The sequence below is a fragment of the Pongo abelii genome, chromosome 1, assembly GCF_028885655.2.
Source record: "Pongo abelii isolate AG06213 chromosome 1, NHGRI_mPonAbe1-v2.0_pri, whole genome shotgun sequence".
NCBI classification, from domain to species: domain Eukaryota; kingdom Metazoa; phylum Chordata; class Mammalia; order Primates; family Hominidae; genus Pongo; species Pongo abelii.
In genome coordinates this window covers 48130108-48142095 of record NC_071985.2, presented here as the reverse complement: position 1 = coordinate 48142095, position 11988 = coordinate 48130108, and the positions used below count along the sequence as shown (strand labels likewise).

The 11988-nt window shown below is 53.3% G+C and overlaps 1 pseudogene; it reads left to right on the top strand.

Annotated features, from left to right (window-relative positions):
- The first annotated feature begins 11069 nt into the window (after positions 1–11069).
- On the top strand, positions 11070–11478 carry LOC129060189 (peptidyl-prolyl cis-trans isomerase NIMA-interacting 4-like; annotated as a pseudogene).
- The last annotated feature ends 510 nt before the right edge of the window (positions 11479–11988 follow it).

Here is an 11988-nt window from a genome sequence, read left to right as displayed (position 1 = left end):
GATCAAGGCAGGAAAACTCTGAGGCACAGGCCAAAAAGGCACTCCCAGGGCAACCTGGGAGTGAGTTCTGCTCAATGGCTGGGAGGACACAGGCAGCACGGGGGAAACCATCAAGTGCTGTCCCTGTTTGAGGACCTGGTCTCTTAGGGAAAAGCTTTGGGGGTTGAAAACATGGTGCCTCCACTGTGGGGCTGAAGTCTGTGGCAAAGGGACTTGCCTTCCTGGGGCCCCAGATGGCGGTGAGACTACTTACACTTCCGGCATGGTGGCAGTGGGACAGCACCTAGGGGGCACAGAGGAATCATTCATGAAGGAAAGTGGAACCCCTGCCCCCGCCCAGCTGGGCCTTGGGAGCCCAGCCTAGGAGACAGAGTCAGAACACAAAAGGAAGAAATCAGACACATTGGATTCCAGCAGGTCAAGATGGGACAGGGTTGGAGGGCAGGGGTCAGCCAACTACAGCCCATAAGCGTAACCTGGCCCCCAGCCTGTTTTTGCTTAAAGAGTTGTAAGCTTTTTTTTAAGAATTTGCAACAGAAACCTTATGTGAGCTACAAAGCTATCTGGCCCTTTCCGGATAAAGCTTGTCAATCCCGGTGGAGAACAGAATGGAGTCCATAGGAAATATGTTTGGAAAGTGACAGCAGCTGGGCGCAGTGGCTCATGCCTGTAATCCCAGCACTTTGGGAGGCCAAGGCGGGCAGATAATGAGGTCAGGAGTTCAAGACCAGCCTGGCCAATATGGTGAAACCCCGTCTCTACCAATAATACAAAAATTAGCCAGCGTGGTGGTGCATGCCTGTAGTCCCAGCTACTCGGGAGGCTGAGGCAGAAGAATTGCTTGAACCCAGGAGGCGGAGGTTGCAGTGAGCTGAGATCGCGCCACTGCACTCCAGCCTGGGTAACAGAATGAGTCTCCTTCTCAAAAAAAAAGTAATAATAATAATAAGTGAGAGTGTAGCTCACTCATGAGGGCCTTGAAGGACAGGCTGAGTTTACACTTTATCCTGTGGAATAAGGGTAGTCATTGAAGGGCTCAGAGAGAGGAAGGCCTAGAAAGTGAATGAACAGAGTGGATGCTGGAAAACGGGTAGCTGCCACATGGCACAACTCCATCCACAGATGGCAATGCAACTGGCACCCCCAGGGTGGGGCAGTGGGAGGCCCTGAGTGGGAGAGGATAAGCCTCGAGGCAGGGGAAATCCTGTGTTCACCCTAGTCTGTCTTTCCCCTCTCTGGGTTGGTTTTCCTCTCTGCAAAATTAGGGGTTAAATCAGTGGATTTCCTCTTGATGTTTATTATTAATTAATAATAATTAATTAAAATAATATTTAATTAATATTATTTGGTTGAATCCTTTGTTCTAACCAAATCTTACTTGGAAGTAAAATAAATTCAATCAGTAAAAGCAAAATGGCATTTTGCCTATCGGAAGGTGGAGGGTGGGAGAAGGGAGAGGATCAGGAAAAATAACTAATGGGTATGTCTCTCATACCTGAGTGATGAAATAATTGATACAACAAACCTCCATGACATGTTTACCTGTGTAACAAACCTGCACATCCTGCACATGTACCCCTGAACTTAAAATAAAAGTCAAACGAACAAAAAGACCCAAATGGCACTGGTTGAAGGGGGCTCCCATAGCAGCCCTGCGGTCTTCTGTGAGGACACTTGGATGTGGAATACAATTTGAAGCCCCCTGACCAGGTGATCCTGGGGCCCAGGCCAAAGAGGGGGTCCGTGAGGCTGCAGAGGGAGAAGTTCCAAAACCAGACATAATTCACCGTCTTGCCTGGGCCTGGACACAGAGCATTCCAATGCACGGGAAGGGAGGGACGGTGCAAAAGCTCAGGGAAAGGAAGGGGACAGCTGAGGTGGAGAGCAGGTGTGCAGGGGCACACAGGAGCCCTGAGCCAGGCTGTGAAATGAAGGATGGGAGAGCCTAGTATGTGTGGAGTGGGCAGGAGTTTGGACTTGGTTCAAGAACCTGGTTGGGGGCTCTGGGAAGTGGGGAATTAAAAGACACTTGTAAAGTGCCTTCCAATAATGGTATCCCAGAGCCACCCTTTCCTCTGCCCTAATTCTCTCCTTTCCCTTTATGCCCATGAAGCACTGTCCCGACCCCAGTGAACACAGCTTTGGCCACCTCCCCTGAATCTCCCAATGGGTCAGAAAGCCTTCTGGGCCTCCCTCCACCTCTGCCTCCACCACCAGGGGAGGGTAAGGCTGGGGTGGAGGAGGTGGAGGGGTAGTGTGACCCCAGAGTCTCAGCTGTCATGCTGGGGCACAGAGGGAGGGGTATGGGGACAATCCATGAATTCCTGAGATGCTTGGCTGGAATTAGATTTTATAGGCAGCTGCTTATTCTGAGGGCTCTGCTTCTCCAAAGACACTGAGGAAGTCCAAAGGAAACACCAGCTGGCGAACAGCCACCTCCAGGCCCATCTGTCCATCATCAGCCTCCAGGAATGCCAGTGTCCAGAGGGCACCAGGTCTGCGTCTGTCTCCCTGGGATATGCCTTGTCCTTGGTGGGCATTTGGCAGTGATCATGCCTCCCTGTCTCCCTCAGAGAACCAACTGTCCCCAGTGTGGGCCCCTACCTTCCAAGGCCAGTTTACACCTGCTGCCAAGCTCCGGGGCCTGCCCCCAGCCTGCCTCACTGACAAATGCCAGACCAAGGGGTCCCACGTCAGGCAAGAGGCCTCAGCCTGTGCTCTGACACCCACCAGACGGGGGCCCTTGCCAGGCTCTGTGGAAGACAAGCAAGGACTGATAAGTCAGGATGAAGATAGCAGCCACTGGAAGGCTTGGAGAGCCAGGATTCCATCTCCTCCACAAGCAGCAAGCAAGGAGATAATGAGAAAATCCTCCACCCGAGGGAGGGAGCAAAGAGTCTCTGGTGGTTGCCTCAGAGCTGGGTTTTCCCTTCCTTGAGGCTTTGCAGCGTGGAAGGGACTATCAGTTAGACTATGAGATTGAGTCTGTGTGTGTAAATGTGTGTAAGTGACTGTGTGAGAGCGTGTGTGTGTGAGAGACAGAGTATATGTGTAGGGGAAATAACTGATCTCTTTGCACATCCAATGATCACGTCCACAAGTATCTAGTTAGTCTCATGTGCTTCCCCCTGCTCCCCGCCCCCTGACCTTGGACCCCCGTTCAAGGGCATCCCTGTCTTCCTTGACTGACGGTTAACACTCCCAAGCCCATGGTACTGGGCTGCCCCCATCTTGAGCTCTGAACAGCAAAGCCTAATCTCGGAGCTGCTGTGGGACTGTGACTCCCAAACCTGGTGGCAGGTGCTGCCTTCAGCCTCCACCTGAGTCAGGGACCGCCACACGGCCCCCTGCCCCAAGCCTTGGGTTGCCCTGTACATACTGCTCTGGCTTAGGTGTTTACTGGCTCCTGTGCCTCAACCCAAAATGCTGCCACCATTGCCTTCCTTCAAGAGGATCCCCAGTATCTACTGCTGCTCCTCAGAGCCAGGAGCTCCGAGCAGGAGTGGTCAAGAGGGGTTGCCGGTCTGCCCTCCCCTGCTCTTGTGCTACAGTACAGAGGGATGGGCAAAGGGAGCTAACAGCGTTGCTCAAAGACAAAGAACACAGAAGCAAGATGGTTTCCTTGGTCAGCAGGGAGCTCTGGCCCTGCCTTCTAGGCTCCCTGGGAGTCCTGCGCGCCAGGCACCCTCCTTCTCTTCCGCTGCAGGCATTGCTGATTTTGAGCACTCACCCGGCTCTCTGATCCCAGGGGCACCCCTTCCCCTGGGTGCTCTCTCCCTCCCACACCCTGCTGGGCATCCTATGTGAAAACATCATCCCTTAGGCTCTGCCTTGGGGCTCCTAAGGAACCTCATGGAAGATTCTGCTCCTTGCTCGCAGCCTCCAAATGGCCAGGAAAAGGTTTCACCTCTCACAACAGTTTTGCAGGAGAGATGCCATTCTGTGGGACAAAATGCTGTGGGAGTATTTTAGGAATGTTCTACCAACAAACCAACTGCACAGGCAAGAAACGGTTTTCTCCAGCTCCAAGACCTCGCTTTCTCCTTAAACAAAAGCCCCAGGTTCTCTGCCTGGGATCAACCTACATCTGAAGTTCTGGGCTGCAGACGCTTACCTTGTTCAGTCCTCGTGGAGCTGGGCTGGCCTGTGCCTCACCGTAGACTGCAGACTGTGAGGGGCAGAGCCGAGGGGAGGCTATGAAAACTGTGTCCAGCGGCAACTGGCCGGTAAAAATAGAACAGACCCACTGCCCCCTCCTGCTGCCCCTCCTCCCTCCCACCCCTCCCACCACACACACACGCACCTCACAGGGCATATGCGTGCTGCGATGCACACAACAGGCACATAGGCGGAAAGCCATGTGAATTTGTGGCTCAGGAGCAGAGGCAAATCCTGTGCACATAGTTGCCACCAACTGAGTGAAACCAGCACCCACCTGGGGAGACTCGAGCTGCAGAAGGGGAGAGAATGAACAGCCAGACCAGGTGTGGGGACTGAGCAGAGATGGGACCGGGAGGGGGAATGAGGGAGAGCAAAGGGCCACAGTGAAGGCCCAGAGGGGCAAGTAGCAGCTGGGGAAACAGGACCACTGGGCTAACCCTGCATCTCTTGTAAGGCAATATGGAAATGAGGCCCCCGAACCCATGCCCCAAAAGCCCAAGAGGGCTAAAGACTCAGCTTTCAGGGATTTTTCAGTGGCTCTGGTGCACCTGGGATAGGAGGGTGCCTGGCTGGGGGGAGTGATGTGAGCAGTGTTACAGGCTGACCCCAGTGAGTGTTTCCAGGGCTGAGCAGAATGGCAGTGGCAGCAGGGCCCACCTTTACGCTCAGGGAGGTCTGAGGGTCTGCAGACACTCTGCATCCCCCTCCAGATGGGTTTCCTGGAATCTAGATTTCCCAGGTTCCAAAAGACGCCCGAGTCTCATGCCTGGAGCTCAGTGAGACTAATTCACCTCTCCCCTGCCATAATCTTCATCTCCAGCCAGAAGCCAACAGATCCCAGGGGACTGGAGCCACAGGGGCTGCACCTGTTTACTGGGTATTTTTAGGATGGTTGATGAACACATAATACCCACCCTATAGTCAGAGAAAGACAATGCCTGCTATGTTAATCCTGTGGCTATTATAGTCTGTCATCTCATGGGTTGGGGCAGGACACCGACCCTCTCAGAGGCCAGAGAGAGGCCTCGCAAGCAGGAGGTTAGGGAGCCCCAGCCATGCTCCCCATATGAATAGGGAGAGAGTAATGGGCAGGGGTGTCCTAAGGAGACACACCCCAGTGCCCACAGAGGTAAAGGCCCTGCCCTCTCTACACCGACATTCTGCTGCCTAATAGAGGTTGCTCTAATTCTGTTCTGGTTGGGTCAACTTTGAGGCCTCTATGTGAGAAGGCTGCCAGGGAGAAATGACAGGGTCTGGGGAGGCATAGGGGTTGGGGACATAGGATTCCAAGTGGAGAGGCTGGGATGGATAATGAAGGCGGGCTCCAGCCAAAAGGAGCAGCTAGAGGGAAGAAGGAATTTAGGGGCTTTGCAGATGAGCCTACTGGAGTTTATTGCCTTGGCTTATTATAATTTATACAATAACTTTCCATTTATTTATTTATTTACTTTTTGAGACAGAGTCTCGCTCTGTCACCCAGGCTGGAGTACAGGGGCTCTGTCACCCAGGCTGAAGTACAGTGGCTCACTGCAACCTCCACCTCCCGGGTTCAAGTGATTCTCCTGCCTCAGCCTCCTGAGTAGCTGGAACTACAGGCGTGCCACCATGCCTGGCTATTTTTTGTATTTTTAGTAGAGATGGGGTTTCGCCATGTTGGCCAGGCTGGTCTCAAACTCTTGGCCTTGAGCGATGCACCTGCCTTGGCCTCCCAAAGTGCTGGGATTACAGACATGAGCTACCATGAGCAGCCTATACAATAACTTTCTTAAAAGGCCTTGATATTCTCAAAAAATGAATTCTCTGCATGAATTATCCTGCTTTTTGAAAAGGAAAAATAAAAGAGCACAGTTCAACAAATAGAAGAACAAAGCAGGGTGAACACAAGCCAAGAAAGTAGGTGGCCCGATGTCTGCAGCAAGACGTGGAGAACATAATGCAGCCAGGGGCCCTCCCTGGGCAGGAGCCATGGAGAATCTTAGACTCGGAGTGATTCATCTTCACACTCTGTTGGACAGCATGGGGCCAGGACCCCTCACCCCAGTGTCCCAATTCCATCCCCACCATCCCTGCACACCACGTGGAATCCAGCCTCCAGCTCACCCTCTCAGATCCACCCTGACCTTCAGCCCCAGTTCACACACTGACTTCTCTAGCGTCTCTCTCCTGCAGTCTCTCAAAGGTGGCCTTCAAAAGCAAGAATGCAGTGCCCTGTTGTCCTTGCCCCTGACCCCCATCTTCCTTCATGTATGGAGTGGGTGCAGAGCAGGCCCCAATGATTCAGGCCACCCACACCCAGTTGAGGGGCCACCACTGGAGGTCTCAGCCCTGTGGCCCACTGGCTGCCCCAGCCAAGTGCGCCTCCGCAGCCTTTCTCCTCCCCTCCTTGCCTACAGAAAAGGTCACCCCTTCTCAGTGCACATCTGCCCTGGGGCCAGGCTTCCTATTCTCCCTGCAGAGCAGGCACAGCTGTCCCAGAGCTGAGGTTCTGTCTGACACAGATGCTCACTGGTCAGGGAGGACCCTTCCTAGACACAGAGCCAGAGAGAGTGCTCCTGGCCCTGGAGAGCCCCAAGCAGCACCCTTTGCGCTAGGCTGAATAATGGCCCCCCTAGGTGCCCATGCCCTAATGCAAATGTGAATCTGTTACCTTATATGGCAAAGGGACTTTGCAGATGTGATTACATTAAGACACTTGAGATGGGGAGATTATCCTGGATTATCTTGGTGGGCCCAATCTAATCACAAGTGTCCTTCTCAGCTGAGTGAGGCATGAGGAGCAGGGTTGAGAGAAGGAAATGTGATGAAGGAAGCAGACGTCAGAAAAGATGCTATGCTGCTGGCCTTGATCATGGAGGGAGGCTATGAGCCAAGGAATGCAGGCAGCCTGTAGAAGCCAAAAAAGGCCAGGGAACGGTTTCTCCCCTAGAGCCTGCAGGAGGAAGCAGACCTCCCACCACCTTGCCTTGCAGCCCAGGGAGACTGACTTCAGACTTCTGCCCTCCAGAGCTGTAAGATAATAAACTTGGGTTATTTGTGCTGACTTGTCACAGCAGCAATGAGAAACTAATACATTCTTCAGTGCCTTGATGGGCCCTGGACTTCACGGTTCCAGCTGTGCTTGGGACCAGTCAGGAAAACGGTGAGCCTGGGAGGGTCAGTGAAACAAACCAGCCCAGGTTTCACAGCAAGGCAGCCCAGGTTTCACAGCAAGGCAGCCCTGAGGAAGAGTGGGCCAGAATCCAGCCCCACCACGGCCTGGCCTTCCAGAAAGCCAGCTCTGATCTTGCCGAGAGCATCGCAGGACGCCAGAGCAGGAAGACTGTCCAGTCCAATCCATGTACCCGTGGGGAAATCCAGGCCCCATGAGGAGAGGCCACAGGGTGAGGGGTTAGGTCTCCTAACTCCCAGCCCAGTGCTCTGTCATGCTGCCCACAAAGCAGAGACACTTCCCTAACCTTAACTTTAGCCCAATTCTAATCCTAACACTAACCCTCCTTTTAACCCCAATATAATCCCTGTCCCTGTCTTTATCCCTAACCTACTAGAACCTTCACCTTCTTGCTCTCTACTCTCTTGCTTGGTTTACTGAGGTGGCCGCTTGCCCTCTCAATCCATTCTGCACACAGCATGCAAAATGCTAAAACTGACCTTGTTCTAATTCCTAATCCAGCTTCATCTCCAAGCCCTACTCTAGACCACATGAGTTTCCCCTCCTGGCATTGGCCCTAGCCTTATTGCAGGCCTTCTAGACACTAAGCTGAATTCAGGTTCGCTGCAGAATTGATCCAGCTATGCAGCATCTTCTCTGAACCTTGGCTTCCTTATTTGTAAAGTGGGTTAAGGATGTGCAGGGACCTGAGGCTGAGCCTGGCTTCCATGGGGTCCCCCTCCCTGGGACAAGGCTGCTGGCTTTCCCTTAACTTCTTTTTAAAAATATTTTTTAATTTTTTATAGAGGTGGCATCTCCTTATATTGCCCAGGTTGGTCTTGAACACCTGGGCACAAGCAATCCTCCTGCCTTGGCCTCCCAAAGTGCTGGGATTACAGGCATGAGCCACCATGTCTGGCCCCTTTATCCTCTTTTAAAGTCCAGGGAGAGGCTGAGGCAGCCTTGACCAGAATCCAGGCCTCAGGAGAATGGCCTCTGTGGTGGGTACCCTCTCAGATCTTCTGTGACCGCCCAGCTCAGTGGAAATGGATGGAAGAATTGACAGGAGAAGGAGTGAGAACCAGAGCTGGCCAGATCGCGGGAGGAAGGGGCAACTCAGGAAAGAGGGATGGTGAGATGGGTGTCGGTGAGAGGAGAAGGCCTGGAGGGGTTTCCAGCCTCTAGTGCCACTGGCTTCCAGTGTCATCCTTGTCCCTTCCAGGGCTGGGGAGGCCACAGGGCAAGGGAAGGAAGTGTCTGGCCAGAGGAGCTAAGCCTTGTAAGGCTGTAGGTTGTGGAGTCAGGGCCTATCACCTCAGAGGCTGACACCTGTCAGCCCTGGCTGCCCTGGCTTGGTTTGGGAAGCACAGAGCCCAAATTAGCAAGTGACAAAGCCCAGACCATCTGTCTTCCTGGCGGCCCCTCCTGACACGGGCTCTCCCGCCACTACTCAGGGGCATTCGCTTCAGTGACAGCCAACCCCAGGCCCCTCCCCGCCTTCTCCGCCCACCACCTCTTAAGCCCATCGTGGTTCCAGGGCCAGTTTTCTGTGGCTGAGTTCTGAGAGGGGGCAGGGCTGGGGGCTGAGGGGACTAGAGCAGAAGGAACAAAGAAACCAAAAGCTGTCACCCTCAATTTTTCACCACAAATCAGCCTCACATGAAAGTTTGTGGCATTAGAGACATAGCATAGTGAGGTGAGTCAACACATGACTTTGGAAGTAGACGGCTCTGCCACTCACCAGGAACACTCACAGTGAAGCTTAGCAACGTATCCCTCTGAGCCTCTACTTCCTCATCTATAAAATGGGGATAATAATTGTGTCCACCCCGGAAGTTGCTGTGAGGCTCCAATGAGGTGCTCTGTATAAAGGCCATTGCAAAGGCCTGGCACAAGGCAAATGCTGAACAAATGTTGGTTCTTAGTATATACCCCTTGAGGCCTCACACTAATGTTCTGAGGTAGGCACTATTACTTACCCTACTATACGCTGTGAGGAAACAGGCTCACAGCGGCTCAGCAATCACCCAGGGTCCCACAGCAAGGACGAGGCAGAGCTGAGAGCTGCACCCAGCTCTCTGGTGCCAAAGTCCGTGCTCCCGCAGATAGTAAGTGTTCAGTAAACAGAGGCCGTTGCTATGACTTTAATGTCCTTATCTTCAGCCAACACTGTGGTTCCCACAGGGAACTTGGAATGGACCAGTGTTGTGACCCCAAAGCTGTGTATAATTCATCCCAACATTAAACACAGTAAACGGGCTGAGCATGGTGGCTCGGGCCTGTAATTCCAGCACTTTGGGAGGCTGACGCAGGCAGATGGCTTGGGCTCAGGAGTTTGAGACCAGACTGGGCAACATGGCAAAAGCCCCATCTCTACAAAGAATACAGAAATTAGCCAGGTGTGGTGGCGCAAGCCTGTGCTCCTGGCTACTTGGGAGGCTGAGGTGGGAGGCTTGCTTGAGCCCAGCAGGAGGTCAAGGCTACTATGAGCCGAGATCGCATGCCACTGTACTCCAGCCTGGGAGACAGAGTGAGACCCTGTCTCAAACAAAACAAAAAAAAACATAAGTGATGGTTTGAATGACTGATTCTTGATGTACCTAATTGTAAGAGGTTTGGCTGTGTAGTAACAAATAATATTAGCCACTCTTTTCAGCACCGAGACACCATGAGAGGAGGCTCTTATTCCCCTCCAGGGAAGCCTGGGTAGGGCTAGAGATGGGGTGAGTGGAAGTGAAGGAGAGGCAGGGCACAGGGAAGAGGGTGAGGGTCTTGTGAGTCCCTGCAGGCCCCAGCACTGGGCAGGTGGGTGTGTATCTCTCACACTCTGCACCCTCCACACACCTCCCCATGCCCCTGACCCCCTCCCACACCCACCACCCTCTGCCAAACCTGTTGCTTCACTTCTCTCTTGAACTACCTGCTCCTTGAGCTTAGCATTGCCACACCCTGAATTCTCTTCTGGCCCATGTAGTTTCTCCCATCAGCCCAGTGTTAGAATGAAGGAGGAAGGCCCCAAGACCACCCCACTCCCACCCCAGGTTCCCTTTTCCTGTGCTGCCGCTGAGCCTCCACACCCTGAGCCTGGGACTGGCAGTGCCTTGACAGGTCTCCGCAAAACAGGCTGCCTCTCCAGGAATCCCCATAATAAGTCGGTGGGGCTGACCCTGTATGTCCAGGGATGGGGGGATGTGGAGGACAGTGATGGAGAGTGATCTAGCAAATTGGGTGTAGACCCCTCCCTAGAAACTAATTATTTTCAAGCTGGCACGTGAGCAGTTAGCAACCTGGGAACTGGGACACCAGGTCACTGCGTCTCTCTCCCAATTCTGCCCCATGCTACCCACCCACCAGGTTCCACCCAGCTCTCCTGCACAGGACCTTCTGTCTCCGATGCTCACTTGGTTCTAGACATTGCCTCCCCTGTGTTTTTGGGTGCACAGTTCTACCTTCCCTCTGAAAAGGCTGTCCCCAGGGGCAGCTGATGGGGCTTCTCCCCTCCATCTATTCTCTCTGGACCCAGCATGGTGTGCAGCAGAACAGGCCCCTCCCCACTCCCCCGCCCACCCTCAGTGGTTTTCAAACCCTTATAGGGCATCCGAATTTTGGGGAGGGCTTGTTAAAACACAGATTCTGGGCCTCACCTCCCCAAATTTCTGATTCAGCAGGTCTGGGATGAAGCCCAGAAATTTGCATTTCTAACAATTTCTCAGGTGGTGGCCTGAGGACCTCCCTTTAAGAACCACTTAGGCAGCTGAGACTTCAACAGCAAGTTTCCAAGATGCCACCCAAAGGAACAAGTGGTTCTGGAAAAGGGTAAAGTGGGAGCAGCCTCCGGAATGGCAGTGCTGGCAAGAAGGCTCAGGGTCCCAAAGGCGGTGGCAGTGCAGCTAAGGTCAGACACATTCTGTGTGAACAACATGGCAAAATCATGGCAGTCATGGAAAAGTTAGAGTCTGGGATAAGATTCAATGAAGCGATCTCACAATACAGTGAAGATAAAGCCAGGCAAGGGGGCGACTTGGGTTGGATGACGAGGGTCCGTGATGGGGCCATTGCAGGAAGCAGCATTTGTCTTGCCTGTAAGTGGGATGGATAAGCCTGTATAACATCCACCAGTTAAGACAAACTTTGGATATCATATTATTATGGTTAAAGGAAGAAAATAAAATCATAGAAAGACTAAGAAAAAAACACCTAAAAGCACCCCTTCTAGGCAGACACAACACTTTCATCTGTGCTCACCCTCAGCAGGGCCCCTGAACTGGGCATGGGCAGCCCCGGCCCTGATCCATCCCCCATGCTTCCCTCCCCACCCTATGCTTCAGACCCAGAGAGCTCTGGAGCCCCCCAAACACTCTTTGTCAGGCACCAACCCAGGCCCTGGGGTACAATGATGAACCTTGGCTCCTGTCCCCGCCACACTCCTCAGCATGGTGCTGGCCTCTTGGATGGTTTGGGCAGCTGGACACAGCCCCTTGACCTTCCTGATCCCCTCATACCGTGCTCACTCCATTCCCATCTTCCCATGCAGCAGATGGCGAGGGACAGAAATTATTTTCTTCTTTGCCAGAGGAACGCACTTAGTGCCAGGGCTAAGAGAAGAGACTGAGTCCGTGGGGACGGCATCCCAGCCTGCCGTCCTTCCCTGGGGCCTGCTGGGGCAGCCTGGCCCACTC